Source organism: Apodemus sylvaticus, chromosome 7 (assembly GCF_947179515.1).
Source record: "Apodemus sylvaticus chromosome 7, mApoSyl1.1, whole genome shotgun sequence".
NCBI classification, from domain to species: Eukaryota; Metazoa; Chordata; class Mammalia; order Rodentia; family Muridae; genus Apodemus; species Apodemus sylvaticus.
In genome coordinates this window covers 102,195,391-102,222,597 of record NC_067478.1, presented here as the reverse complement: position 1 = coordinate 102,222,597, position 27,207 = coordinate 102,195,391, and the positions used below count along the sequence as shown (strand labels likewise).

The following is a 27,207-nucleotide window of genomic DNA, read 5'->3' as shown; positions in this document are numbered from 1 at the left end:
ACAATCACTGATAACTCCAGTTCCAGAGGATCTGATGCCTTCTTCTGGTCTCTGTGGACACCGAGGATGCATGTGGTACACAAACATACATGCAAGCCAAACACTCAAACACATCAAAATACAATAACATGTAAGCCCACGTGTTAATGCATGGTCCACCACACCTTATGCCATTGGGTATTCTAAGAGTTGGGACCTCATAAAGTTAGGTCTTCACTGGCATGGTCTGGAAAGGAGAGTGGAGCCCTACCCTTCTTTCTGTCTGTTTCCTGACAGCTAGGAGACCACAGGTCTCTTCTGCCATGCCTTCCCACCATGATGCACGATGCTGACCCAAGCACAGAGCAACAGGGTCAGGTGACTGGAAACTGAACCGTGAGCCAAATAAACCTGCTTACTCGGTTGATTATTTCAGATATTTTTGTAATAGTGACTCTCAGCATGTGCACTAATGGCCCCAGAACCAAATTCAGCCACTTCACCAAGACAAGAGATATGTAGAGATTTTCCTCAGGATTTTTCAAAAATTAAACATTGCAAATGCAATTGAGGCCTCTTGTGCAAACATCTCCATTGCCCTTCCTTTTGTTGGGTGGCTGTAGTCCTACTGTGTGTGCAATACACACTCTCTCTCTCTCTCTCTCTCTCTCTCTCCACTCTTTTTTAACAAGACTTTTTATATATATATATATATATATATACCATCACTGCTGCTGTCTCCAGACCCACCAGAAGAGGGTATTAAATCCCTTTACAGATGGTTGTGAGCCACCATGTGGTTGCTGGGAATTGAACTCAGGACTTCTGGAAGAGCAGTCAATGTTTAACTGCTGAGCCATCTCTTTAGCCCATCTTTCTCTTTTTTAAAGTCCTTACACACACATACACACACACACAGAGATTATAAGAATATATGTGTTGGGAGCTGGAGAGATGGCTCAGCGGTTAAGAGCACTGACTGAAAGAGCTGGGATGTGGGCCTTTGGGCATTAAAGAGGGATTGTGGGAATATGCCATTCCCTGGCTAGATCTTGGACAGTGGGCCCTTTCTCTCTGTCTTTATTTTGATAGAATATGACCAATTGCTTCAAAGTCCTCCTGCCCTGATTTGCCTGCAATGATTGAAGATACCTCAAGTTGTGAGCCAAAGCAAACCCTTCCTTAAGTTGCTTTAGCCAGGGTATTTTCTCACAACAACAGAAAAGTAACCAAGGCACTCCTTAAGCCCCTCTTCCATAGCATACCCTGGAGAGTGTGTAGAAAGTGTGTAATGTCTGAGGAGTATACTAGGTGAGAGACTAACTATAGAAAGGCACTGGGGGCCAGGCAGTAGTGGCGCATGCCTGTAATCCTAGCACTCTGGGAGGCAGAGGCAGGCGGATCTCTGAGTTCGAGGCCAGCCTGGTCTACAGAGTGAGTTCCAGGACAGCCAGGGCTACACAAAGAAACCCTGTCTCGAAAAAAACAAATCCAAAAAACAAAAAACAAAACAAACAAAAAAAAAAAAAAAAAAAAACAAAAAACAAAAAAAAAAAAGAAAGGCACTGGGGAAATCTAGAATATTGCCACAATGGAGTTATCTTTTTTTTTTTTCTCTGTGTAGCCCTGGCTGTCCTGGAACTCACTCTGTAGACCAGGCTGGTCTCCCAGAGTGCTGGGATTACAGGCGTGTGCCACCACCTCTGGCTCACAGTGGAGTTATCTTACAACTAGAGAACATGGATTACTTAAAAAAAATAAACAAAACAAAGCAAAACAAAAACTAGAAATATGCACGAAGGTGGACCCCCAAGTACCAGAGAGGAGAAATATACTATCCTGCTTTGAATGAAATAGCAGGTAAAGAATCTCAGAAATTAGGCCTGGAGAGATGGCTCAGCGGTTAAGATCACTGACTGCTCTTCCGAAGGTCTTGAGTTCAAATCCCAGCAACCACATGGTGGCTCACAACCATCTGTAATGAGATCTGACACCCTCTTCTGGCACCCAGGTGTATATACACCTCATATACATAAAATAACCTCAATTTAAAAAAAAAAAAAGAATCTCAGAAATGGAAAATGGGTGTTAAAAATAAAAAAGCGTGCAAAAGGGCCCAAAGCTAGAATAGTTCAGTTTTGAAATGCCTTATCAGCCGGGTGGTGGTGGCGCACGCCTGTAATCCCAGCACTCTGGGAGGCAGAGGCAAGCGGATTTCTGAGTTCGAGGCCAGCCTGGTCTACAGAGTGAGTTCCAGGACAGACAGGACTATACAGAGAAACCCTGTCTTGAAAAAAGCAAATCCAATAAACTAAAAAAAGAAAAAAAAAGAAAAGAAATGCCTTATTACAGGATATTTAGATACCAGGCAGTAACAGGGCTGGACCGTGAGAACAGAAGTTCCCATTGCTCCTCTCCCATTCGCTGCTTCAGCTTCCCCTGAAGGAGTCAGAGGTCACACCAGGAGCTCAGTGAGGGGGCGAAAGGCCCAGTCAGGGAAAGCGGTACACATGCTGCACCCTCAGCGCCATTCCGCCTTCCACCTGCCACAGGCAGAAGGCACTCTACGTCTGTGACTTAACTGGGTCACTACTGCTGCGATGAAACACTATGACCAAAGAAACCCGGGCATCAACAGGTTTGTTCAGCTTACACTTGTACAACAGAGTTCATTGCTGAAGGAAAAGGAAGTTAGGACTGGAACTCAAAGTGAGCAGGATCCTGACGGCAGAAGCTGGTGAGAGAAAGGGGCACAGAGGAGGGCCCTTGTTGCCTTGCTTCCTGTGGCTTGTTCAGCCTGCTTTCCCTTCTAGAACCCAGGACCACCAGCCTGGGGATGGCACCACCTACAATGGGCCGGGCCCTCCCCCCAACAATCACTAGTTAGGAGAATGCCCTACAGATGATACAATCTCCTCACAGAGGTTCCCACCTTTCCAACAACTCCAATTTCTGCCAAGCTGACTTTAGACTAGCCAGCACAGTGAGACTGGAAGCTTTGACTATTACTTAGAACTAGATTTTTATTTTTTGGAATTACATTTTTTTTATATTTATTTTAAGTATGTGAGTGCACTGCAGCTGTCTGCAGACACACCAGAAGAGGGCATGAGACCCCCCATTACAGATAGTTGTGAGCCATCATGTGGTAGCTGGGAATTGAACTCAGGACCTCTGGAACAGCAGTCAGTGCTCTTAACCACTGAGCCATCTCACCAGCCCCGAAATTACATATTTTAATTCATAAACTAGAATGGCTTTTTGTGGTCAGAGTAGCCAGAAAAATCAATGACATTTGCCAGAGATTTCATTAAAGGGCAACAAAGAGCTCTACGATTTAGTTTCCCAGATCAATAGCAAGAGAAAAAAAGTATGGTAACTCATGATTGATCAGATCTCATATATCCTTTCCATTTTAATATTGCGTGTATAATTTTTAGTATACAATTAAAATTATATCTATTTAGCAAAATAATCAAAATTGTTCCCCTACTGGGGTCCAGGACCTCCTTAACTACAGAGTGTATGAGTCCTAGTATTTCACTTAGGAGTGTCTACATCTATGCTCTGAACCTGGTGCTCTCAGTTTTTCAGACAGGCTGAGAGCCAGCAAGCCCCAGCAACCCTCCCAACTCTCCCCTCTCAGAGACAGGTTGCAGGTGTCCTTCAGATGTACGGCTTGTTACACAGGTGTTCGGATCCAAACTTGGGTTCTTGTGATTTTGCTGCAACCACAGACCCAACCCTTCAGCCTATTTCATTCCTTTTTGAAGAATAAGGTTAGAGGGCTGTCCTAGAGACTAGACTAAGCATATTTTGAAGCTACAGCAATTCTCTCCATGGAGAAAAGAAGAGGAAACAAGGGTTAGGTTTGGTGCGTGACCCTTTCTGGAAGTTTTAACTTATAAGGGGCAGTCTGGGATTATACATTTCCTCTTTGTTCACTAGTAAAATCTACTGCACACACTTGAAAAAAGATCCTCGGGCTGGAAAGATGGCTCAGTGGTTAAGAGCACTGGCTGCTCTTCCAGAGGTCTTGAGTTCAAATCCCAGCAACCACATGGTGGCTCACAACCATGCGTAATGAGATCTGATGCCCTCTTCTGGAGTGTCTAAAGACAGCTGCAGTGTACTCACATATAATAAAAAAAAAAAAAAAGAAAAGAAAAAAGATCCTCAAGGTTAAGCTAGATTACTGAATCAAAGTCTGTTGGGGGGAGTTCCTGGAAAGCTGTATTTTTAGTAAATTCAGTAAAGACTCTTGCCCATGAGCAAATCTGAGCTATACACACAGGAGAGTGAGCTGGGGCTGCAGAGGTGGCCTGCGGCTGTGTATTGACCCACTTTTAGTCCTCAAGTCTTTGACCATGTCACTTAACCTCCAATACCTCCTTTCCTTATTAAGAAAAGAGGCTAACCATTCCTCTCAGATAAGATCATCAATCACAAAGACTCACTGGGAGCCAGGCATTTGGTGCACACCTTTAATCTCAGCACTCGGGAAGCAGAGGCAGGTAGAGCTCTGTGAGTTCAAGGACAGCCACAGAGAAATACTGTTTCAGATAACAACAATAAGAAAAACCAACTCAATGAGAGAGTGTAACATACAACACAAGGCTGGCTTTCAGTGAAGAGACATTTTTATTAATGGGTAGGGTTTGGGAGAAATCCTGAACATAAAGTACCAGGCTACCAAGACATTCCTGAAATTGGAGGGAAGAACAGTACCTCCACTCGTTTTTGCTAGCTCAGTATCTGCTCCCTAAGTTTACAACCACAGTATCTGGATTCTCTCGGAGAATCAGCAGCAGCCTCCATGACTAGTTCACACGATTCTGGTGGGAAATTCAATAGTGCCTTCCCACTCCAAAGACAAGAACGGCCCAGGCCTAGCCAATCCACAAGGTGCATTTTCTCTAGCTATCATCGTCAGCTCCTAATGAGGACCATGACACAGACTGATCAAGTGAGATTCAGCGACAGAAGCTCTACTACGGCTGTGTCTCCGGAGCTACTGAAGCCAAGAAGGCATGGAGGAGAATAAAGCCTGCACAATCTGAAGCTTCTTCAGCCACCAGACGTGCAAAAGTCTCCAGAGGTGTGGGATGCAAAAGACCAAACCTTGGTTTTTTTTTTTTGAGCCTAGAATGTAGATGTGCCAAAGACATTCTATTCCAGGACTTTGCAGCTGTATAAGCTTTTGAACATTTTTCCTAAAACAGTTTAAGTTAAATTTTCAGTAACTTGTACTCAGATCTTAAGAATTAAGAATATTAATACTTAAAATATTCCGTATGTTTTAAGAGATGGAGAGATGGCTCAGTGGTTAAGAGCACTGGCTGCTCTTCCAGAGGTACTGAGTTCAATTCCCAGAAACCACATGGTGGCTCACATCCATCTGTAACGGGGTCTGATGCCCTCTTCTGGCACGCAGGTGTACATGCAGATAGAGCACTCAGATACATAAAGTAAATAAAATCTTCTTTTTTTTAAGCATACTTTTTTTTTCTTTTTTGGCCAGATACATTCCCCAAGGTTATCAGGAAGAAACAGTCCCATGACCTAATATTTGGCCAACAGACAATGGAAATTGCAGGCGCATCATCAGTTTCTAGGGAGAAGAAACTCAAATCTGTCCCATCTAAAATGGGTCCTTTTCTCTCAGAATGGGAAGTTGTTGATATTAGAGTCCGTCTCTGCTTCTGTTCCTCAAACTGTGAGAAAGGTTGCCATGCAAGGACAGCCCAGCAATCGCAAGCTGTTGGGTATGGGAGCGACAGGCTCGGCTGGTATGCAGTACTGCGTCACTGGGATTATTCTCGATTAATGAGCAGACATTACACAGTGTCTCTTTCAAGTCTCGAGAGCTGACACATAATACACAGTGAGGGGACATTGTACATTGGAATATAACTCATTAGCCAGTGTTGAGTCTTTACCCCTTTGAGATGAAATTGTCCATTACCTCTTTTGGGTCTTTCAAATTTGCAGCTATAGTCCAGGTGAGGATTCCAATTTGGGAAGAGGCCAACTGGGGTTAGGAATGGGAGTTTCGGTTGAAAGCCATCATCAAATCAAAGCCAGTGGCTAAAGGGAGGAGGGGCAGGGTGGTGTGAGAGATGTAAGGTAGAGTCTGACCTCTAGTGCCTCCCACTCAGAGTACCAGTCAAGGACCTTAGGCAAATCTAGCTGAAGCAGCACCTGGCCCATGTGAGGGACATCCAGAATGGACATGTCCCTGTGTGACTTCCCAGCGAATACCAAATGGATTGGGTCATTTTATTCAAACCTGGAGGACTTGGCTGCCCGAGCACATGCTCTGCGGATGAACTCACTTTTGCTTTAGTCCCACATGGTTGCTGAAGTATGAGGCGCTCAGACAGCAGTGGACGGAGGAGAGGACGACACAGGGCAGACGATCAGAGAAACCCAAGGAAGGGGATTAAGTTACTGTCAACCAGACTGTGTGAGAGAGAAACTGTGGGGCAGACGTGCTGAAGACTCTAAGAGTCTGGCAGGGAACTAAGAGCTGTCACAGCCCACTACCGTGAGCCAGCTGCCCTTTGTCTACAGAGTACAGGCTAACTGAGCAGGGAGCAGTCTTAACAGTTACCAAACACACGCAGCGGTACACCAGCTCTATGGACTGGAAGACAAAGCAGGCTATTTGACTCCAAATCCCCTAAACCCAAGTGATAACTATGTTATCCAGTTTCTCACTGCATAAGGCCCGTCTCTACTAATCTCTCCACAAATACTAAGAGCCTCCCAAATGTCATCAGCCATGCTAGGTACTGGAGTTATGGAGGAAGTGAGCACTGCATTTCCCTGAAGTGACCATCTACTTAACAATTCCAAGGAGGAGAGTGTAGTAGGGGATGAAGGAAAACTTAAGACAGAAGTTCAGGGAAGGGTTGGAGAGATGGCTCAGTGGTTAAGAGCACTGACTGCTCTTCCAGAGGTTCAAATCCCAGCAACCAAATGGTGACTCACAACCATCTGTAATGAGATCTGATACTCTCTTCTGGGGTGTCTGAAGACAGCTACAGTGTACTTACATATAATAAATAAATCTTGAAAAGAAGGCAGGAAGGAAGGAAGGAAGGAAGGAAGGAAGGAAGGAAGGAAGGAAGGAAGGAAGGAAGGAAGGAAGGAAGGAAGGAAGGAAAGAAAAGTTCAGGGGAGTTTACATCCTAGTGGTGTCAGGGAGACATTTTCTGGACAGATGGAAGGGGGGGTTGCACGTTTGTAGGATAGGCTTCTAGCTTGCTAGCAAACTTGTCTGGACATTCTGAACACTCCATGTATGCACAGTAACCCATAGCAGCCTCTAGTTCTCAGGAGAACACTGCCAGTGAGTAGTTTAGGTGACGGTAGTAGGTTTAAATGACACGAACCATCTACAGTCTCTTGCTCTGACCTCCAATGACCACAGATGAAGCAGACATTTGCTAAGCCTCTGGCTCAGATGGCCGAGTAGAGACACTCTGGTTGAGGGAGCTTTATTCTCCTTCCAAATGAAGCTAAACAATTCATGAAATTCAAATCCCGACCTTCCACTCTCATCTTCCACCAGCTAGCTTAAACAACACACTCAAAGAAAGAGCCAAGCTGAGAAAGTGGAACGAACGCAGACATTAAGTTACTTCCCGACCTGACCACTGTGGGGAATATTGTTAGCCTTTGAGGTCATGAACAGGCGACTAGATGAAATGAGAAAAAGCTGTTGAGTGAGCTTAATGGAAGATGCAGTGTAAGAAGAGTGGTTTATGTGATTACAAATATAACTCCTTAGCTTCAGATTATGACTAACATGGTTTGGTGTCTATTTCTGGGCATAGTCCCTAGACAACGTCTGCTACGACACAGTGACTGAATGAGCGTGAGACATGTGTCCTGGACAAAGCATTATAATGTCCCTTAGTAGGATCTCTGAATGAAGAAGTGCTTTCTATCGGGATTGCTAAACCGGGAGATAAGACATTGCTGTGTCCTCTAACATACGACATTGCTGTGTCCTCTAACATACGGCTTAAAGCTGTGTGAGGAAAACAAAGCCAAGCTGGACTAGGAAATGAAGAGGAGCCCTCTGCATCTCTGCACTCAGCCTTGATCGCAAGCTAACAAGAACGGCTTATATAAAAGTTTATGACTCTTTTTTTATTGATTGTTGGTACTTTTTCATTATTGATTTACTAATAAAAATTTGGCCAGGCAGTGGTAGGGCACACCTTTAATCCAGCATTTGGGAGGCAGAGACAGGCAGATCCCTTGAGTTTGAGGTCAGCCTGATCTACAGAATGAGATCCAGGACAGTCAGGGCTACAGAGAGAAATTGTCTCAAAAACAAACAAAACCTAAAAATGTATACATGGACAATTTTGAATGTACATGCAATGTATGCCAACCAATCTCACTTTCCCACCTCACCACTACCTTCGTTCTTTCCAACAAATCTCTCTCTCCCTCCCTCCTCTCACCTCCCTCCCTCTCTTTTCTCTCCTATCTTTTCTCCTCCTCCTCCTCCTCCTCCTCCTCCTCCTCCTTCTTCTTCTTCTTCTTTCTCTCTCTCTCTCTCTCTCTCTCTCTCTCTCTCTCTCTCTCTCTCTCTCTCTCTCTCTCTCTCTCTCTCTCTCCTGTTCAAGTCTACTAACCTTGTTTTGTGACTCGCCAAGATTAACCAGGGCTGTCTGTGTGACCATGGTGTGGAGCTATCAATTGGATCTGAGTAGGCTCAGTACTGGGTACACAACTAAAGACAGTGATTTCACCTCTCCCTCAAACTATCAAAACCAATAGTTCATAATTAAAGGATAAGTCCTTCCCCTTCGGTTAACCTGTCCTTGATAGGATAGGTCTTGTAAGCGTTCAATGCAGGCCACTGTGGTTGTTGGGAATTGTGCTGGGTAGTTTTATGTCAACTTGACACAAACTAAACTCATCTCAGAGGAGGGAGCCTCGATTAGGAAAATATCCCCCAAAAGATGAGGCTATGGGCAAGCTTGTAGAGCATTTTCTAAATTAATGATTGATGGGGGAGGACCCAGCCCACTGTGGGTGGTGCCATCCCTTGGCTGGTGATCCTGGGTTCTACAAAAACGCAGACTGAGCAAGCCATGATGGGCAGCAGGCAGCACTGGCCTCTGCTTCAGCTCCTGCCTCTGGGCTTCTGCACTGTTTAGTTCCTGTCTTGACTTCCTTCAATGATAAACAGGGAGATGAAAATGTAAGTCAAATAAACCTTTTCCTCCCCAACTTGCTTTGGGTCCTGGTGTTTCATCACAGCAATAGTGACCCCAACTAAAAGAAATTGAGTTTTACAATGCTTGTATCGAATTCAGAGAGTGACATTTCTAAGTCCTTCACATAAAGGATTTTTTACAATTTAATTTCGTTTCATGAGGCTCCCTATTATCTGCAATGAAAGAGTTCTAAATCTCTTTAATAGTTAACTCTTCAACCTTTCTTTTTCTAAAGCAAAGTGGCTGTCCCCTGTGTCTTTGGTAGGAAGGACCATGATTCCAATGATGTCATAACTGGAATGTGCCCAGAGTTTCTTTTTATACCAGGAGAAGGAATGTGTTTTTCTGAAGCCCGTTTTGATTTGGACTTTCCTTATACTGACCATGTAGATCAGATTATATTTAGAAAACAACAAAAAAAAATTCTGAGTTTTGAGAAGATCCTCTCAAAAATTCTCTTTCCTCTGGAGTATTTGCTACGTAGTTTTACAATGAGACCTTTTCTTCTTTTAGCCTGAAATATAAACTTCTGCTCAAATGTAAATAGTTTCTTAAAATGTTTATATTTGTGCTTATTAGCCATATCTATCCTAGTATGAATTTTCTTGGCAGGTTAAGCTTTGAAGCATATTTCACTGAGGGGTAGAAAGCAAACTGCGATAAACTGAAGAAGGAACTTGAGAGGGAAAGGAGATGATACAAAAGAGAAATTAGTACAGAATTGGAGAGACAGAAACAGTTCAAAAGCTTACCTCCAAAAGTCACTTCTGAGATAAAATTGCAAACCCCAGGCGTGCAAGGACAAGCTGATATGACAAGCATCCTGAGGAATAGAGTGAATTAGACAGGGCTTTGGATCCTGAGGGGAGTCTCTAATGTGCTTCCAGAACAAGTCATCTCATTCTTTTCGCATGCTCTTCTACTTGGTCACTTCTGGCACCGGTTAAGACCATTCATGATCTGGGATTAAGTTCACATCCAGAAATCAGACCCAACCGCTCACAGCCTGTGACTGCAGCTGCCCACACTGTCAGCAGAGCCCGGCTCTTCTGCAATTTACTACCTAGACAGAACTTACACCTCACAACCTCTTCTGCTCTCAACTGTCACTGGTGTCCTTGGAGATTCTTCTTTGTAATTCACCAACCAGGCTCCTCCTGAGTTGCTCTAAAGAGCTGAGACTGACTTTGCTGTCATGTTGTTTTATGACCATGCATTTCTGTTGCTGGCCATGTTCCTGTGGTGCCCTTGGTGACAGTACAAACGGAAGCAAAATTATGTTGACAAGGAAGACAGCAGTCAAGGCAGACTAGAACGTTCTATGGTCCACTCTCCTGTAGAAACATAGGGATGCAGGATGAATTGAATGGCTCTAGAAGCTAGGTTACAGTCACTAATTAAATGGTGACAAGAGTGTTTTGTACCTTAACCCTAGGCACCACCCACCCATCTCTATTTTCAGCATGGCAGTAGCTTTGGTACAGAAATGAACCTGGATATAGGTTTCTCCCTTGAATCAAAGGGAAGAGAGCAGATCTTGTGTGTGTGTGTGTGTGTGTGTGTGTGTGTGTGTGTGTGTGATTATGTATAATTATTCTAAACTATATGGAAGACACTTAAAGACTGATACAAGGAGTTTGTCTCTGTCTTGTCTAACTCAAAATTCAAACAGGAAAAAATGGATGGCACTACTCTTAAGTCTGTAAGGTAGTGGCTCTCGACCTGTGTGGGTCAAGACCCCTTTGGGGGGGTCAAACGACCCATTTATTTTATTTTATTTATTTATTTATTTATTTATTTATTTATTTATTTATTTATTTATTTATTTGGTTTTGCAAGACAGGGTTTCTCTGTATAGCCCTGGATGTCCTGGAACTCACTCTGTAGACTAGGCTGGCCTCGAACTCAGAAATCCGCCTGCCTCTGCCTCCCAAGTGCTGGGATTAAAGGCATGCGCCACCACGGCCCAGCTCAAACGACCCTTTCATATGGGTCACCTGGGACCAATGAGAAACATAGATATTTATGTTACGATTCATAGCATTAGCAAAATTATAGTTCTGAAGTAGCAAAGAAAATAATCTTATGGTTGTGGTTGAGAACTACTGCTGTAAAGGGATTGCGGATTCACAGATTCTGGAACCAACCTCCTTCCAGGAGGAAGGAGGGCGGGCGGCTCGGTGAGAAAGGCACTTTTCTTAAAAGGCATTATGGTAGAACTGAATGGATAGAAGACAAGCTTCGTTTGCGTCTAGGAAAGTTGGATTTTAAATATTTGAAACAGCTGTGTACGAGAAGGTTTAGGACGCTACACTCAGGTACAAACAAGGTCCTAGGTCAGAAGAGACCCAAGAACACATGATTGTTCTTCAGGCTGGTTTGGAGGCACAAGCAGTGCTGAATCCAGGCTGAAGAAATGCCTCAGCACAGAAGAAGGACCCTTTAAATACTGGGAAAGCTCCTGACATGCAGGAAACTCTTTGTCGAAATATGATCAAAGGAAGTCAAGAACTCAGCGATTAAACACAGCAAAAGCTACCTTCTACAAATGTAACTAAGAAAACTCTTGAACCAACAGACTATGACAGCCTTCGGACTGTGAAAAAACAAAAGTGCAAACACTGGGGCAGGAATTTTGTTTCCAGAGTCACCATACTTTAATTCCCAACAATATCAACCAAAGGGCCAAGCCATACAAAGCATCTAACTAAAAGAGAGAGAGAGAGAGACAGAGAGAGACAGAGAGAGACAGAGAGAGACAGAGAGAGACAGAGAGAGACAGAGAGAGACAGAGAGAGACAGAGAGAGAGAGATGTCTGTGAGGACACCCAGACACCAGATTTACTATACAAAAATCGAAATACGATCCAAGGGTTAAAAGAAAATGTGGACCAAGAAACAAAGGAAAACAGAAAAAGAATGCAGTGGTTTGGGAGTGTATGTCTATCCAAACCTCATAGCTGAATTCCCGACACCTCAGGTTATGATAGAGAACTGGGCCTGTGGGAGGTAATCAGAGCACGAGCACGCCATGTCATGAAATTAGTGGCCTCAGAGAAGAGGCCCATGGGAGCCTCTCTCACCCTCCTGCCATGCGCAGACAAATAAAAAACACGATAGCCATGGACCAACGCACAGGCATTGACCTCACACCAAATACCATGACGGCCAATATTTTGGCTGGGAAACTGAATGTCTAACTTTTATATTATTCTGCTAATGCAGCCTGGGCAGATGAGGGGCATACAATGCATTGCTGAAGTTTTAATATTAACCAAGAGACGGGAAAGAATAAAACAAAACCAAACAGAAACTCTAGAGCTATGAAGCGTCAGGATCGAAATGAAGTTTTCACGAGAAGGAACTGGCAGCCTGTCTGAGTGACCAGAAAAAGAGAAGGATCAGAGTAGGGACGGGTCATCTGAAATTACAGGTTTTGAAAAACAGAAAGAAAAGAGAATGAAGTAAAGTGAACAGAGACTAAGGAAATTTACAGACATCTGTGGGTGTGGGTGTGGGTGTTAAATAAACCATAGTCAAAGCACCACACATTTGATGAAGTGCATTTATCTGACCACTGCAGAGAAGCCAGGTGCATACTAAGTAAGACAAACTGGCATCAAGACACTTTGTAAGTCAAACTTTCAAGTCAAAGTCCATTGAGAGCACCAAGAAGAGTGTGGTTCAACACGTGGTTCAATAAACACCACCAGATCTCACACCAAAATTCTTAGAGGTCAGGATGATGCAGAATGACATTTAAAGTTGTGAAAGATTATAAACTGCCAACTCACAATCCTGCAAACTGTTTCCTCAAAATTGAAGTGCCAAGGCATTCATTATATTATAAAACAGAAGCTGACAAAGTTCATTATCACCTAAATGGGCCCTATAATTGTTAAAGAGAGTCCAGTAAGTTAGAATTAAAGGATGGGGCTGGAGAGATGGCTCAGTGGTTAAGATCTCGGACTGCTCTTCCTAAGGTCCTGAGTTCAAATCCCAGCAACTACATAGTGGCTCACAATCATCCGTAATAACATCTGATGCCCTCTTCTGCGGTGTCTGAAGACAGCTACAGTGTACTTACATATAATGAATAAATAAATCTTTAAAAAAAAATTAAGGGGTCTGGTGAGATGTCTCAGTGGTTAAGAGCACTGACTGCTCTTCCAAAGGTCCCGAGTTCAAATCCCAGCAATCACAAGGTGGTTCACAACCATCCGTAACGAGATCTGAGGCCCTCTTCTGGAGTGTCTGAAGACAGCTACAGTGTACTTACATTAATAAATAAATAAATCTTTTAAAAAAAATTAAGGGATGTTAGGTAGAAACTCATAGTTATATGGTGAAATGCTTTTTTTTATTTTATTTTATTTTATTTTATTTTATTTTATTTTATTTTTGGATTTGGTTTTTTCAAGACAGGGTTTCTCTGTATAGCCCTGGCTGTCCTGGAGCTCACTCTGTAGACCAGGCTAGCCTTGAACTCTTAAATTCGCCTACCTCTGCCTCCCAGAGTGCTGGGATTATAGGTGTGCGTCACCACCACCTGTGGCGGTGAAATACTTCTAATAGGACCATCTTGAATTACTGTTGAGCAGGCAGGCAGTGCTGGGTGTAAGACCCAGCACTCACCAAAGAACTTTGAAGACAAAGTTAAACATTTTTAATACAGGTATGCTGTTGAGTCCTGGGTGTGGATTATGTTCTTCTCAAATCTGTATCTTGAAGCTCCAACTTTCATTTTTTTTGGGGGGGGGGGGTTTGGTTTGGTTTGGTTTGGTTTTTTGAGACAGGGTTTCTCTTGTAACAGCCCTGGCTGTCCTGCAACTCACTCTGTAGACCAGGCTAGCCTTGAACTCTTAAATTTGCCTGCCTCTGCCTCCCAAGTATTTGGATTAAAGGTGTGCACCACCACTGCCTGGCAGAAGCTCCAACTTTCAATCCATCCAAATGTGTCTAGCTATGGGTTACATCATTACAGACACCATAAGTTAAGATGAGGTCACAATGCAGTGGGGGAGCTCTGAATCTACTGTGACTATTGTCCTAATAGAAAAAGAAAGAAAGCATGGGAGACAAGCGCACAGGAGGCTACCACATGAAGAATGAGAATCTGAAGGAAGGCAGGTATCAGAGGACCATCCACTGGAGATGCACACAGGAGGCTACCACAAGAAGAACAAGAGTCAAAATGAAGGCCCGTATCAAAGGCTTTCCACAAGCCAAAGAACAAAGGTTGTCAGGACACTATAGAACGGCCATGTTAGGTTCCAAACCCAGACAAACAGCTGAGGTGCCTATTTGATACATCAAAGTAGACCTGGCGCGCCAGGTTCTCCCAGCATTCCTCAGTCCCTACCTCCTTACAGAGTACGGCTGGCATGCCCCAAGCCCTACCTCAAGGACTCTAGCCTATGGACTAGGATACCCTTCCCCAACTGCCCTTCCCTATATAAGACAATCATTTTTATTTATCTGGCCCCCTAGATCTACCCTTTACCCTCCTGGCCTTTAGGTCTGGCTCTTCCCTTCCCCCTCTCCTCACATGACCTGGTTCAGTGTCACATGACCAGGCTCGGGGTCACATGACCCAGCTCAGGGGTAATGTTTGCTCTTATTCTCCCAGCTGTCTCTGCCTGTACCCATGCTCTTCCCTTCATCTACAACAAACTTTCTCCTAAACCATACCTAGGAGCAGTCATGGCCTTCCTCTTCATTTGTTTCTTCCGTAGCCTCAGAAGGGGACAGTCCTACTGGCTTCTCACCTGTGAGACAACCAATTTGTCATGGATAAACAAATTTTGCCTTATTTTATTGTAGCACACCTAAGAAGCTAATATTAGCATACAAAAGCCGGGCAGGGGGTGGCGTACGCCTGTAATCCCAGCACTCTGGGAGGCAGAGGAAGGCGGATTTCTGAGTTCGAGGCCAGCCTGGTCTACAGTGAGTTCCTGGACAGCCAGGGCTATACAGAAAAACCCTGTCTCGAAAAAAAACCAAAATCCAAAAAACAAAAAACAACAAAAAAAAAAAAACAAAGCATACAAAAATGTAATTAATAACATCAATAACATTGGGTGGGAGGGCAGATCTGAAGAGGGATTTTGTATATGATTGGAAATAAGATCAAATCAGCCGGGCGGAGGTGGCGCACGCCTGTAATCCCAGCACTCTGGGAGGCAGAGACAGGCAGATTTCTGAGTTCGAGACCAGCCTGGTCTACAGAGTGAGTTCCAGGACATCCAGGGCTAAATAGAGAAACCCTGTCTCGAAAAACCAAATCCAAAAAACAAAAAAACAAAAAACAAAAACAAAAACAAAAAAAACAAAACAAAAAAAGATCAAATCATAACTGGGGGTGCGATATAACTACAGTCGCTATACAATATTGTGTTAGAATATATACAAAGGGAAACGAAAAAGGAATCCAAATCATTAAGTAAATACAAGAGAAGCCAGGGGCAAAATATTATCAGGACCAATAAAAGCAGCTGGGAACGGTAATACTTGCCCCCAATCCCACTACCCAGGAGGGAGAGACAGCCTTGTCTCTAAATTCAAGGTTAGCCTGCTCTACAAAGTGAATTCCAGAGCAGCCAGGGCTATCCAAACAAACAAACAAAAGAAAGCTCTCATTCATATAAAAACAAATAGCAAAACAACAATTATTAGTCTTTATCAGTGACTCTGTAGATGGCTCAGCTCCTAAGAGCACTTGTTAGTCTTTCAGAGGAGCTGAGTTCAGTTCCCAGAGCTCATGTTAGACAGCTGACAGCCACCTATAACTCCAGCTCCAGGGGATCTGTCATCATTCTGGCCTCCACGGGAGCCTATACACATATAGCATACACTCCACATAAAATTTTTAGATATGTTAGAGAATTAAACACGATTTAATAAATATATATTGCACATATGTGTCTGGGAGCTGAAGCACAAGCATTATACTTCTGACATCCTGTGGCTATATGGCTAGATCTTTTTGTACACAAAAATAATTATAATAATAAAAATAAAAACAATGGCGCCAAAGACCATTCAATGAAGGACTGAAGAAAACATGCACTGGTGAAACTGGAGGCATGAGACTATTTCAATAAATAAAAGTTTCTGAAAAAAAAAAACAAAGAAAAATGGGAAAAGAATGACATTCATGGATTGCAAGACCTGCTATTGCTATGCATGAGTTTGCAGATGTGTAGGAAAGGTCTACCCTATTTTTTCTAGAAAACAGAATGGTGGCTGAACAAAAGGCTAAGCACACACTTGCCATATTATCCAGCAGTTCTACTTCTAGGCATGTACACCGAATAATTGAGCAGAGCCTCAGCCACACACTTATACATCAGTGTTCGTAGCAGCAATGTTTGCAATAGCCAAAAGGTAGACATAGCCCATGTCCATCAGCATGAGTGGGTAAATGGGCCTAATACACATTTCAGTGAAATACATTCAAACTTAACAAAGAATGAAGTTCTATAACTGAAGTTCTATAACTGGCCCGTATATATTATGAAAATATGCTGAGAGAATTAAACACATGAAGACTGATAGTATATAATTATACTTACACAAGTTACTTAAAATTGGCAAATTGATAGAAACAGAAGAAAATGATTACCATCAGCTAAGAGCATAGAAAGGGAACTGCTGTTGAAGGGATCTGGAGCTTCCTGGTGAAATGCTGGGCAGATCTAGAGAGAGAGTCCAACCTAGTTTTGGTTGGACTAGGATTTGATACACATAGTGCCTTCAGTCTCTTTTTTTAAAACCTGGCTAAATTTGTGGGGCTTGGTGGCACACATTTTTTTTTTTTTGGTGGCACACATTTTTAATCCTAGCAGGTAGATAGGTAGATCTACCTGCTATGTAGATAGGTAGATCTTTGTGAATTTGAGGCTAGCCTACTCTACAAAGTATATTCCAAGACAGCCAAGGCTGTCACAAAGAGAAGAAAAAAATAGCCTAGTAAAATGGTAAATTTTACCACCTATTAAGAATCACTTAACTTAAAGACTAAAGTAAAGGCCACCCAGAAACTGCCCTACCTGGGGATTCATCCTATAAAGAGTCAACAAACCCCAACACCACTATGGATGACAAGAAGTGTATACCAAAAGGAGCATGCCATGGTTGTCTCCGGAGTGGCCCTACCAGAGCCTTACAAATACAGAGGCAGATGCTAGCAACCAACTATTGGACTGGGCATGGGATCCCAATGGAGGAGCTGGAGTATGGTCCAGAGGATCTGAAGGAGTTTACAGCCCCATGGGAAGAACAATTATTTCGGCCATCCAGACACCCCAAGACTCCCAGGAACTGAACCATCAACCAAGAGGCACACATGGTTCCAGTCAAAAACGTGGCAGAGGAAGGCCTTGTTGGGCATCAGTGAGAGGAATGGTTCTTGGTCAGGTAAAGGCTCAACAGAGGCCCCGACAAAGGGAAACTGAGTGTAGGGAAGAGGGAGTGTGCCAGGTGGAGAGGCATATATGTGGAGGCAGGGGGAAGGTGGAGGGGGAGGGGTTGGGAGTCTTAGGGGAGAGGGGATATCCAGATAGGAGATATCAGGAAAGGTTTTACCATTGGCAATGTAAATGAAGATGATATTCAATAAAAAAAAAAAAAGAATCACTTAACTTTATTTTCCTTTATTCAGTCAAATCTATTGAATACCCTCAAAATGGCAACTCTCAACATTTCCTGGCTTCCAGAGACACCTAAAATAAGGTTCTGTCATAAAAGACTTTTAAATCAGAGCCAAGTACATCTCTAACATCAGCATTCAAGGACGAAGCAGGAGGATCAGTTTAAGTCCATCCTTCGCTACATAGAGAGTTCAAGACCAGGATGAGCTATGTAAGACCATTTCTGCTTGGAAAGTCAAGAGAGTAAAATGAGAAGACAGTCCATGGGAATTAACTCAGGCAAGAAAGCTAGAAACACTATGAGAGGACATGGCTGTCTTAGTTGACTTTCTTGATACTGTGACAGAATGCTTGACAAAGCCATCTTAAAAGCAGGAAGGGTTTATTTGTCTCATGATTTCTATAAGTCATCATAGCAAAAGAATGGTGTTGCTACAATGTGGACTTCATTATTTGTACATGGATGGACTAGTGGGGGGCCACAGATGTACTATGTGGAGGTCAGAGGACAGCTCTGTGTTGTTGGTTCCCTACATCTATCTTTATGTGGGGTCTGGGGACTGAACTCAGGTTCCCAAGATTGCATGGCAAGATCCTTACCCACTGGGTCATATCACTGATCCCAGTAAAGATGGTGCCTTCCTTCACAGCAGACAGAAGACAGAGGGTAAGAAAGAACCAGAGACCAAACAGAATCTTCCAAGACATGGCCCACGTGACCTACTTCCTCCCATTTGATCCCACCTCCTAAAATTACATCACTTCCCAAAATAGTACCGCCAGTAGGAAACCAACCAGGGAACCATAGGAGTTAGTCACTAACCTGAGTCTTAAGGAGTACAAAGTAAACCGGGCATGTAATCCCTATAATCCCAGCACTCTGGGATGAAGAGGCAGGCAGATTTCTGAGTTCGAGGCCAGCCTGGTCTACAGAGTGAGTTCTAGGACAGCCAGGGCTACACAGAGAAACCCAGTCGGAAAAAAACCAAAATCCAAAAAACCAAAAAACAAAACAAAACAAAACAAAACAAAAAAAAAAAAAAAAAAAAAAAAAAAGAAGAAGAAGTACAAAGTAGCCAGACATGTGGAGGCACAGACAGTAAAGAGAACATGAGGAAATGGTAAAATACATGAAATTGGTGGTTGGGACAAGTGTTGAGATAGTGAAGACACAGACTAGATTCATAAAAGTAACACTTATTCACTAATGGGAGTTTGTGCCTTATCTTTAGGGCAATGTCCCTGATTACCTGATAAGAAAAGCACGAAAGAGGACCAACCCTCCAATCTTAGAATCTTATAGAACTGATGAAAGGCATGAGCTAAGGTAAGGGGATGACCGTGGAGAATAACACAGTCGAGAAAAGACTCATAAGACTAGTGAGTAGTTAAGGTAGATGTAGGTAATGGGAACACTTGGCTTTCTAGCTAGGAAAACTTGCCAAACGAAGGAATAACTCACTGAAATGAGACACTTAGAAGGAAAGTGGGTCTAGTGGAGAGGTAAGAGCTCTGGTACAATGTATTGACAGTGGTGGGGTGTGGGGCCAGAGGTAGGGCTTGGGGCTGCAGGTGGGAGCAGACAGCTATTCAGGGTGGGGTTTGGGAAATGCATGGTATGCGGAGATTGGAAAGTCCACTGGACAGAAAAGAGAAATGGCTTGAAGTTTAAGGGAATTAACATCTAAATGTAAAATTCTATAATTAGAAATAAATATAATTCTTCCACCCGGTAATTTAAGCAAGAGAACAGCTCCTCTATGTGACATCAAATCAAACCGTATGGGCCAGTGCCCGTTCAGCTTTGCATATAATAAGCTGATGAGAATAAATCAACTAAAGTGTGGACGCTTTCCAACTGGTTTTCATCCTGAAGCAAAAAGATGCTTCTTCTGTGACAAATCAAAATCCTAAATTCTTTATATTCAAGGTTAATCTTTTTGGAAATCTTGTTTACAAAAAAGAACCAAGAAACAAAAGCAAAAAGCAAGAGCTGATATGTCAACCCTTTTATCAGAGGGACTCATTATCAATTTCCTATATCTCATCCTCCACAGCAGACAGAAATCTTTCCTATCCAGTCAGCAGGTTCCATCCGGATGATTCCTGAGGAACTGGAACATACTCATACTGGGTGTGGTGGCACGTGCCTTTAATCCCAGTACTCCGGAAGCAGGTGGATCTTTGGGAGTCTGAGACCAATCTAACATAGATAATGAGTTCTGGGGTATCCAGTGCTACAGAGACCCTGTCTCAAGTGAAAAACGGGTTGTGGGAGGGAGAGAAATCATATGCGTCAAATGACAATACCTTCGATGTCATTGCTGTCATGGGCTCTCTCCTACCCAACATTTGGAGACACTGACACTGTGTTCACAGGATACTCACTAAATTCTGTAGCAGCCTAATTTAGTCAGGGTTCTCCAGGGAGACAGAACCCAAAGGATATACATATAGCCAGAGAGATATTTATGTTAAGGTGTCAGCTCACAGAAGTGTGGAGACTGTCACGTCTAAAATCTGTTGGGCAGACCAGCAGGCAGGATTTCTATGTTGCAATCTTGGAGAAGAATTTCTTCCCCTTCAGGAAATGTGTTTTATCCCTGGAGGCCTTCCTCCTAGTTAGCTTCAGCTGTCAACTTGATACAACCCAGAACTATCTGAGTAAGTCTCAGGTGGGGGATAGCCTGGATTCTCCTGGCCTGTGAACATGATTGTGAAGCATATCCTTGATTGCTAACTGATATAGAAAGGCCCAGCCCACTGTGGGTGGTTCCATCCCTAGGCAAGGGGTCCGGAACGGTTCAAGAAGCTAGCTGAGCAGAGGGTAAGAAGTAGGCAGCAGATAGCTTTCTTCCATAGTTTCCTTTCCAAGTTGTCTGTGGTGTTTGAAAGCAAACAAGAGCCGGGTGGTGGTGGTACACGCCTGTAATCCCGGCACTTGGGAGGCAGAGGCAGGTTGATTTCTGAGTTCAAGGCCAGCCTGGTCTACAGAGTGAGTTCCAGAACAGCCAGGCTATACAGAGAAACCCTGTCTCAAAAAATCCAAATCCAAAAAACCAAAAAAAAAAAAAAAAAAAAAAAAAAGAAAGAAAGAAAGAAAGAAAGAAAGAAAGAAAGAAAGAAAGAAAAGAAAAGAAAAGAAAAGAAAAGAAAAAGAAAGAAAGAAGAAAGCAAACTAGAATATGAACTAACTGGGTGATAGGCCTCAGTCATGGCTTTCCTCTCAGATCACTATGGGCTGTCAAGTTGAGAATGAAAGCTAGCTAGACACACCACAAAAGTGTTTGTCCACTGAGCTATCACCATAGTGTATTTTATTTATGTACAGTATCTGCGTGGAGTTGGGGGTGGGGAGTGGCTGTAAGGTAGAGGTTAACATCAGGTGCTTCCTCTGTTAGTCACCTTAATTAACTTTCTGTAGTGTGTGTGTGTGTGTGTGTATGTGTGAGTGTGTGTGTGTGTGGTACTTGCATGTGTGTGGAAATATGCACCTCTATGCATGAACGTGGAGGCTGGAGCTACACATTGCTCGACTTTCTCTATTGCCCTCCATCTCTTCCAGAGGGGAAGCTTATCTCAGCAGGCTGACCAGTGAGTGAGCTCTCGGGATCAGGGGTTAGAGGTCAGCCATGCCAAGCTTTTCTGTTTTAATCAAGTATATAAACATAGGATCTGGTAAGATGGCCCAGTCAGTAAAATATTTGTTACAGGCATGAGGACTTGAGTTTGGATCCTACATAAAAACATGTATATGAGGCCAGGCAGTGGTGGCACACACCTGCAATCCCAGCACTTGGGAGGCAGAGGCAGGCAGATTTCTGAGTTCAAAGCCAGCCTGGTCTACAAAGTGAGTTCCAGGACAGCCAGAGCTACACAGAGAAACCCCGTCTCGAAAACACCCAGAGCACAGGAAAAGCTGAATGCATAAAGCAAGCGATCATAGTCTGGCCCAGTGCTACTGTGTGGAGACGGAAGGCACAGACAAACCTGGAGGCTTATGAGCCAAGTAGTCTGGTATTCGCAGCAGAAAGAGAGACAGACTCAAACATAGAGGAAAGTGAAGACCTTCTGGCCTCCACACATACACCATGGTGTGTGCACAGCCATATTGGCACTTACAAAGCATCCAGACCAAAATAAATAATGAATAAGTAAATAAAATGTCAATCACATCTTTCTTCACAGCAGTACCTAGACTAGTGTTTGACCAAATAACTGAACGTCACAGCCTTGCTAAGTTGACACAACAAAAGTCAAACACAGCATGTCCCTTAAGACTTCAAAGTGTCTAGATGTCTCAGTCAAGACCCAGCTGGAAGCAGAATTCACTGAGCTAGATTTGATGGAAGGACTATTTTTAGAGGTGGTTATCACATGGACACAAAAACAAGAAATGCCAAACTACCTAACAAAGCTGTAAAGGATCAGAGATTTTACTAATTTGAAAGGTAACTAAGTAATCTGTTAGTGTTTCATGGGTTCTGAGAGAAGGCATAACAACTCCTGGGTCCAAGATGAAGGATAGCTTATCCCATAATAATCTTAGTAACCAGATAATTAGCACTCAAAAAATAAACAACAACAACAAAAACTATCAGTGTTCATTAATTGTAGAAAAAAAAACAGGTTTCAATGACATTTTTGTACATGGATAGAATGAGCTTTGAACATCAGCACATTTATTCTACTTCATCAAGCTCAGTTCTCACAGAATGACATACAGAGAGAGCCATTTAACATTTTCACATGCAGAGGCACTGAGTTATGCCAAGAAGACCATGGGTTTAGAGAACCGAATCTATTATAAAGAACACTAAGCCTGTTTCTCTGGAGAGAGACAGTATTTTTACTTCCCAAGGCTGTTCAGTATATAAACATCCTTGGACAGATATGTCTTACTCAAAAAACATGCATAAAGATGTGAATCACGCAGGATTCCTCCCCCTCCCCTCCCCTTTCTTCTCTCTCTCTCTCTCTCTCTCTCTCTCACTTGCTTTCTCACTCTCCTCTAACAATGTGGCCCAGTGAAGCCACTCCTTGACCATAATTACCATCCTCCTGCCTCAGTCTCCTAAATATGGACACCGTGGGCACATGCTACCAGGCCTGGGTTAAGAAAGAATTCTATCTTACAATTCCTACTAACAAATGGTATTAGGACTCTGTTACTGTTCATAGAGCCAGAATCGAGTGGTAAGAAAAAGAGTTGTCTGAGCCCAGCGAGAGGCGGAGCCACGGGGGTGGGGGCATCGACAGGGGACAGGGACACCAGTCATAAAGAAGCGCAGCTGCTTATGACAAAGCAGAGCTGAAGCAGAGAGGGTGGGGAAGCAGCAACCTGGCCAGCACTCCTCCCTTTCTCCCCCCCAGCCCCCACCCTCCTACTTTAATTTTTGGTATTCCCACGGGCAAAGCAGCAAGTTTACAAATCCACGTCTTTGTTCCATTCTCTTCTTGCCCCTAAGAGCTTCATTTCTACTGCTCCTGAAATAGAGGAAGGTTAGCACAGATCGATTGTTCGGTCTGCCATGATGCTAAAGCTGCCAGTCACTAATCGGACATAGGGACATGGGCCCAGAATTCCGGGTACTCATCCAGCAGAAGATCGCAAGTTCGAGGCTAGCCTGGACAACTTTACAAGACTGTTGTTTCAAAATAAAAATCTTTTTTTTGTTTCGTTTTGAGATAGGGTTTCTCTGTGTAGCCCTGGCTGTCCTGGAACTCATTCTGTAGACCAGGCTGGCCTGGAACTCAGAAATCCATCTGCCTCTGCCTCCCGAGTGCTGGGATTACAGGTGTGTGCCACCATCACCCAGCTTTCAAACTAAAAATCTTAAAAAGAAAAGCTAGATACTGTAGCAGTTAAGAGATATATTATTCATGCAAAGGACCTGGGCTTGGCTCCCAGCACCAACACAGGGTGCCACACAACCATTTGTAACTCTAGCTGCAGGGAATCTGATGTCCTCTTCTGACTTCCACTGGTATACACACACACACACACACACAGAGGGAGAGAGAGAGAGAGAGAGAGAGAGAGAGAGAGAGAGAGAGAGAGAGAGAGAGAGAGAGAGAGGATAACTCTTTAAAAAGGAAGGACAAGAAGAAACAGAAGAAAGAAGGGGAAAAAAGGATATTTAGGGGCAGTGTATATGCCGATCATGCATGAAGCCCTGGATTCAAACTCCAATATCAGACACAACCAGAACAAAAGCCCACAAACACTGGTCAGTCAGCACCCTTGCACAGCTGCGTTTTACACACACATGTCCAGTTCTTCTCTTTTCCCACTTGCTTTCAGGAGCTTTACTCACCTCATGCAGTCTCTGTGGTGTCGAGTCCACACTGCACACTTGAAAACCCTACTTCATGAAGCCAGCACTGTAGATGTCCTTCATTTTGCCTCAGCTGCCTTTGCAGACACTCAAGACTGGTCCTAATCCAACACTGTTTTTCTAATACACGGCCATGATAGGTATGGCACCCAGGGCAAACAGCAACTTCAAAGTAAAGCAGAGCTAGAGGGCATCTCAGCCCTGCCAGTTACAACGTAGATATAGGCAATCTATTGTAAGCCTTCATTTTATCTCTAATAAATATTTCTATATATATTGCAATATATACAATATTATATACATTGTATAATAGTACACTTAATAAATACATAATAATATTTATCTAGATGTTATCAGAATTAATAAAATAGTGAATGTAAGGGGGTTAGCACATTTTCCAAAATCATCAATAGATGGTGGCCATGATAAGATTTTGGTCAAAATCTCCAGATCAATGCTTCACCAATACTATTTTCAACGTCTGCAAGACCTCTGTGAGTTCTGAGAATACATCGGGTTCCCAGTCTTTCCAATTCTTGCCACTGTTCTTGCACACGACCAGCAATCTCACAAAGGTCAAGCCATGGCCCACAAGTCTGATCTTGCTCTCAGCAAGTAACTTTGCTTGCAACTCTGGGCTTTATCTTCAGCATCCTACAAACTGGGGATATGTAGACCTGGTTGGCCTTGAACTCACAAAGTTACAAAAAAGATTGAGTGGAAGGGGCAGATTAGAACAATGAATACAAGATACAGATGTCACTGATCTAGAACTCATGTCTTTTGGAGATTAATTAAATTCATGGCATGACTAGAAAATTTCATTAGCACCTATTTCACAGTTCTCTTCCTTAAGAATGGAATACATGGCAGGCGGTGGTGGTGCATACCTTTAATTCCAGTACTTGGGAAGCACAGCAGAGAGATCTCTGTGAGTTCAAGGCCAATCAGGTCTACGTATTTTCCTGACCAGCCCGAGCCTACAAGGTGACACTCTGAAAAAGAATGGAATGTTTTATGTTTGTACCAGGATTCTGCCAGGAGCATCTTCTGTAATACCGATCCTCTTAACGTTTTCACTGAACTTGGAAGCAAAGTACTTGCTGAGAGCAAGATCAGACTTGTGGGCCATGGCTTGACCTTTGTGAGATTGCTGGTCGTGTGCAAGAACAGTGGCAAGAATTGGAAAGAATGGGAACCCGATGTATTCTCAGAACTCACAGAGGTCTTGCTTGCAGAGGCTGAAAACATTCTATTGGTGAAGCATCAATCTGGAGATTTTGATCTTATCTCATCATGGCCACCATGATATCTACGGATGATATCAGAAAATGTGCTAACCCCCTTACATTCACTATTTTATTAATTCTGATAACATCTAGATAAATATTATTATGTATTTATTAAGTGTACTATTGTACAATGTATATAATAGTGCATATATTGCAATATATAGAAATATTTATTGGAGGTAAAATGACGACTTAACAATAGATTGGCCATATCTGCTTAGTAACTGTCAGGGCTGAGATGCACCTCTAGCTCTGCTTCACTTTAAGGTTCCTGTGGGTGAGGCCACCCCTGGACTGATGTCCTGGGTTCTATCCCAGGCTGAGCAAGGTATGTGAGACAAGCCAGCCAGCAGCGCCCTCCATGGCTTCTGCATCAACTCTTGCCTCCCAGTTTCGCCCCTGTTTGAATTCTGTCCTGACTTCCTTTGATGATGAAGAGTGATGTGGATGAGTGAGCTGAATAAACCCTTTCCTCCCCAAGTTGCTTTGGTCATGATTTCAGTCACAGCAGAGTAATCCTGACTAAGACAATGGCAAACACAACATCTGCCATTCCTCCCATTGGTCTGTTTCTAGGTACCTTTTCCTGGAATGGGAGTCTTTAGAAACTTCCTCTCCTGCTCAATGAAAGAATCTGTTCCGGTACAGAAGAGAAATCCCACTGGGTTGGGCTTATTGAGAGAGCTATGTTAGTCTCATAAATACAACATGACTTGCTTTATATAAGAGATTTGAGAGATCTTCAAATGTTATTTTGACCATACATGGTCATTTGTAACATTTGTTGGGTTATGTGAAATTTTTCATTTAACTAATTAGAAAATCAGACAAAAATGAAGAAACTAGCTGAAACTGAATATAGATGCAAATGGCATATGAGGCATGTTTGAGAGAGATAAAAATAAACAGAATCTATGTTATAACCTACATAGACAGTGAAGGAAGGTTCTAACCTACATGGACAGAGAAGGAAGGATCAAAGTGTAGCAAATATTCATGATTTGCTGTCTTAGGGTTTTTATTGTTATGATGAGACATCATAACTGAACCATGTGGTTGTTGGGATTTGAACTCAGGACCTTTGGAAGAGCAGTCAGTGCTCTTAACCACTGAGCAATCTTGCCAGCCCCTCAGCCTGCTTTTTTTTCTTTCCTTTCCTTTTTCTTTCCTTTTTCTTTCCTTTCCTTTCCTTTCCTTTCCTTTCCTTTTCTTTCTTTCTTTCTTTCTTTTTTTTTTTGAGACAGGGTTTCTCTGTGTAGCCCTGGCTGGCTCAGAAATCTACCTGCCTCTGACTCCCAAGTGCTGGGATTACAGGCGTGGGTTACCACAGCCCAGCTTATCAGCCTGCTTCCTTATAGAACCCAGGACTATCAGTCCAGAGAAGGTCTCAGGCCTCACCCACAATGGGCTGGGCCCTCTCCCATCATTCACAAAGAAAATGCCCCACAGGCTTGCCCTAAAATCTTACAGAGACATTTCCTCTGTTAAGGCTCCCACTTCTCACAAGACTTTTAGCTTGTGTCTAGTTGACATAAAACCAGCCAGCAACACTACATCACAAGACACATTAAGCATTCAGCATTTATGTCTTTGGTCAGTGCTCTCCATTGATTTTACTAGTCCTTTGCCTACCTCCCCAATGGAAACCAAATTAGAACTACTCATCAAGTTGGTTGGTAAAATTCAGCTATTGGCTAGCAATTTC

At 43.1% G+C, this 27,207-nt stretch overlaps 1 long non-coding RNA gene across 2 annotated transcripts in view; it reads right to left on the bottom strand.

The window, feature by feature from the left end:
* Positions 1 to 27,207, bottom strand: part of LOC127689279 (uncharacterized) — a 47,375-nt gene that overhangs the window by 9,079 nt on the left and 11,089 nt on the right. The window contains exon 2 of one of the 2 annotated variants that reach the window (XR_007978874.1): positions 14,913 to 14,989. The exons of the other annotated variant lie outside the window; for it this stretch is intronic. This is a non-coding gene — a long non-coding RNA (uncharacterized LOC127689279). The remainder of the gene's footprint in view (positions 1 to 14,912; positions 14,990 to 27,207) is intronic. 2 annotated transcript variants of the gene reach the window in all.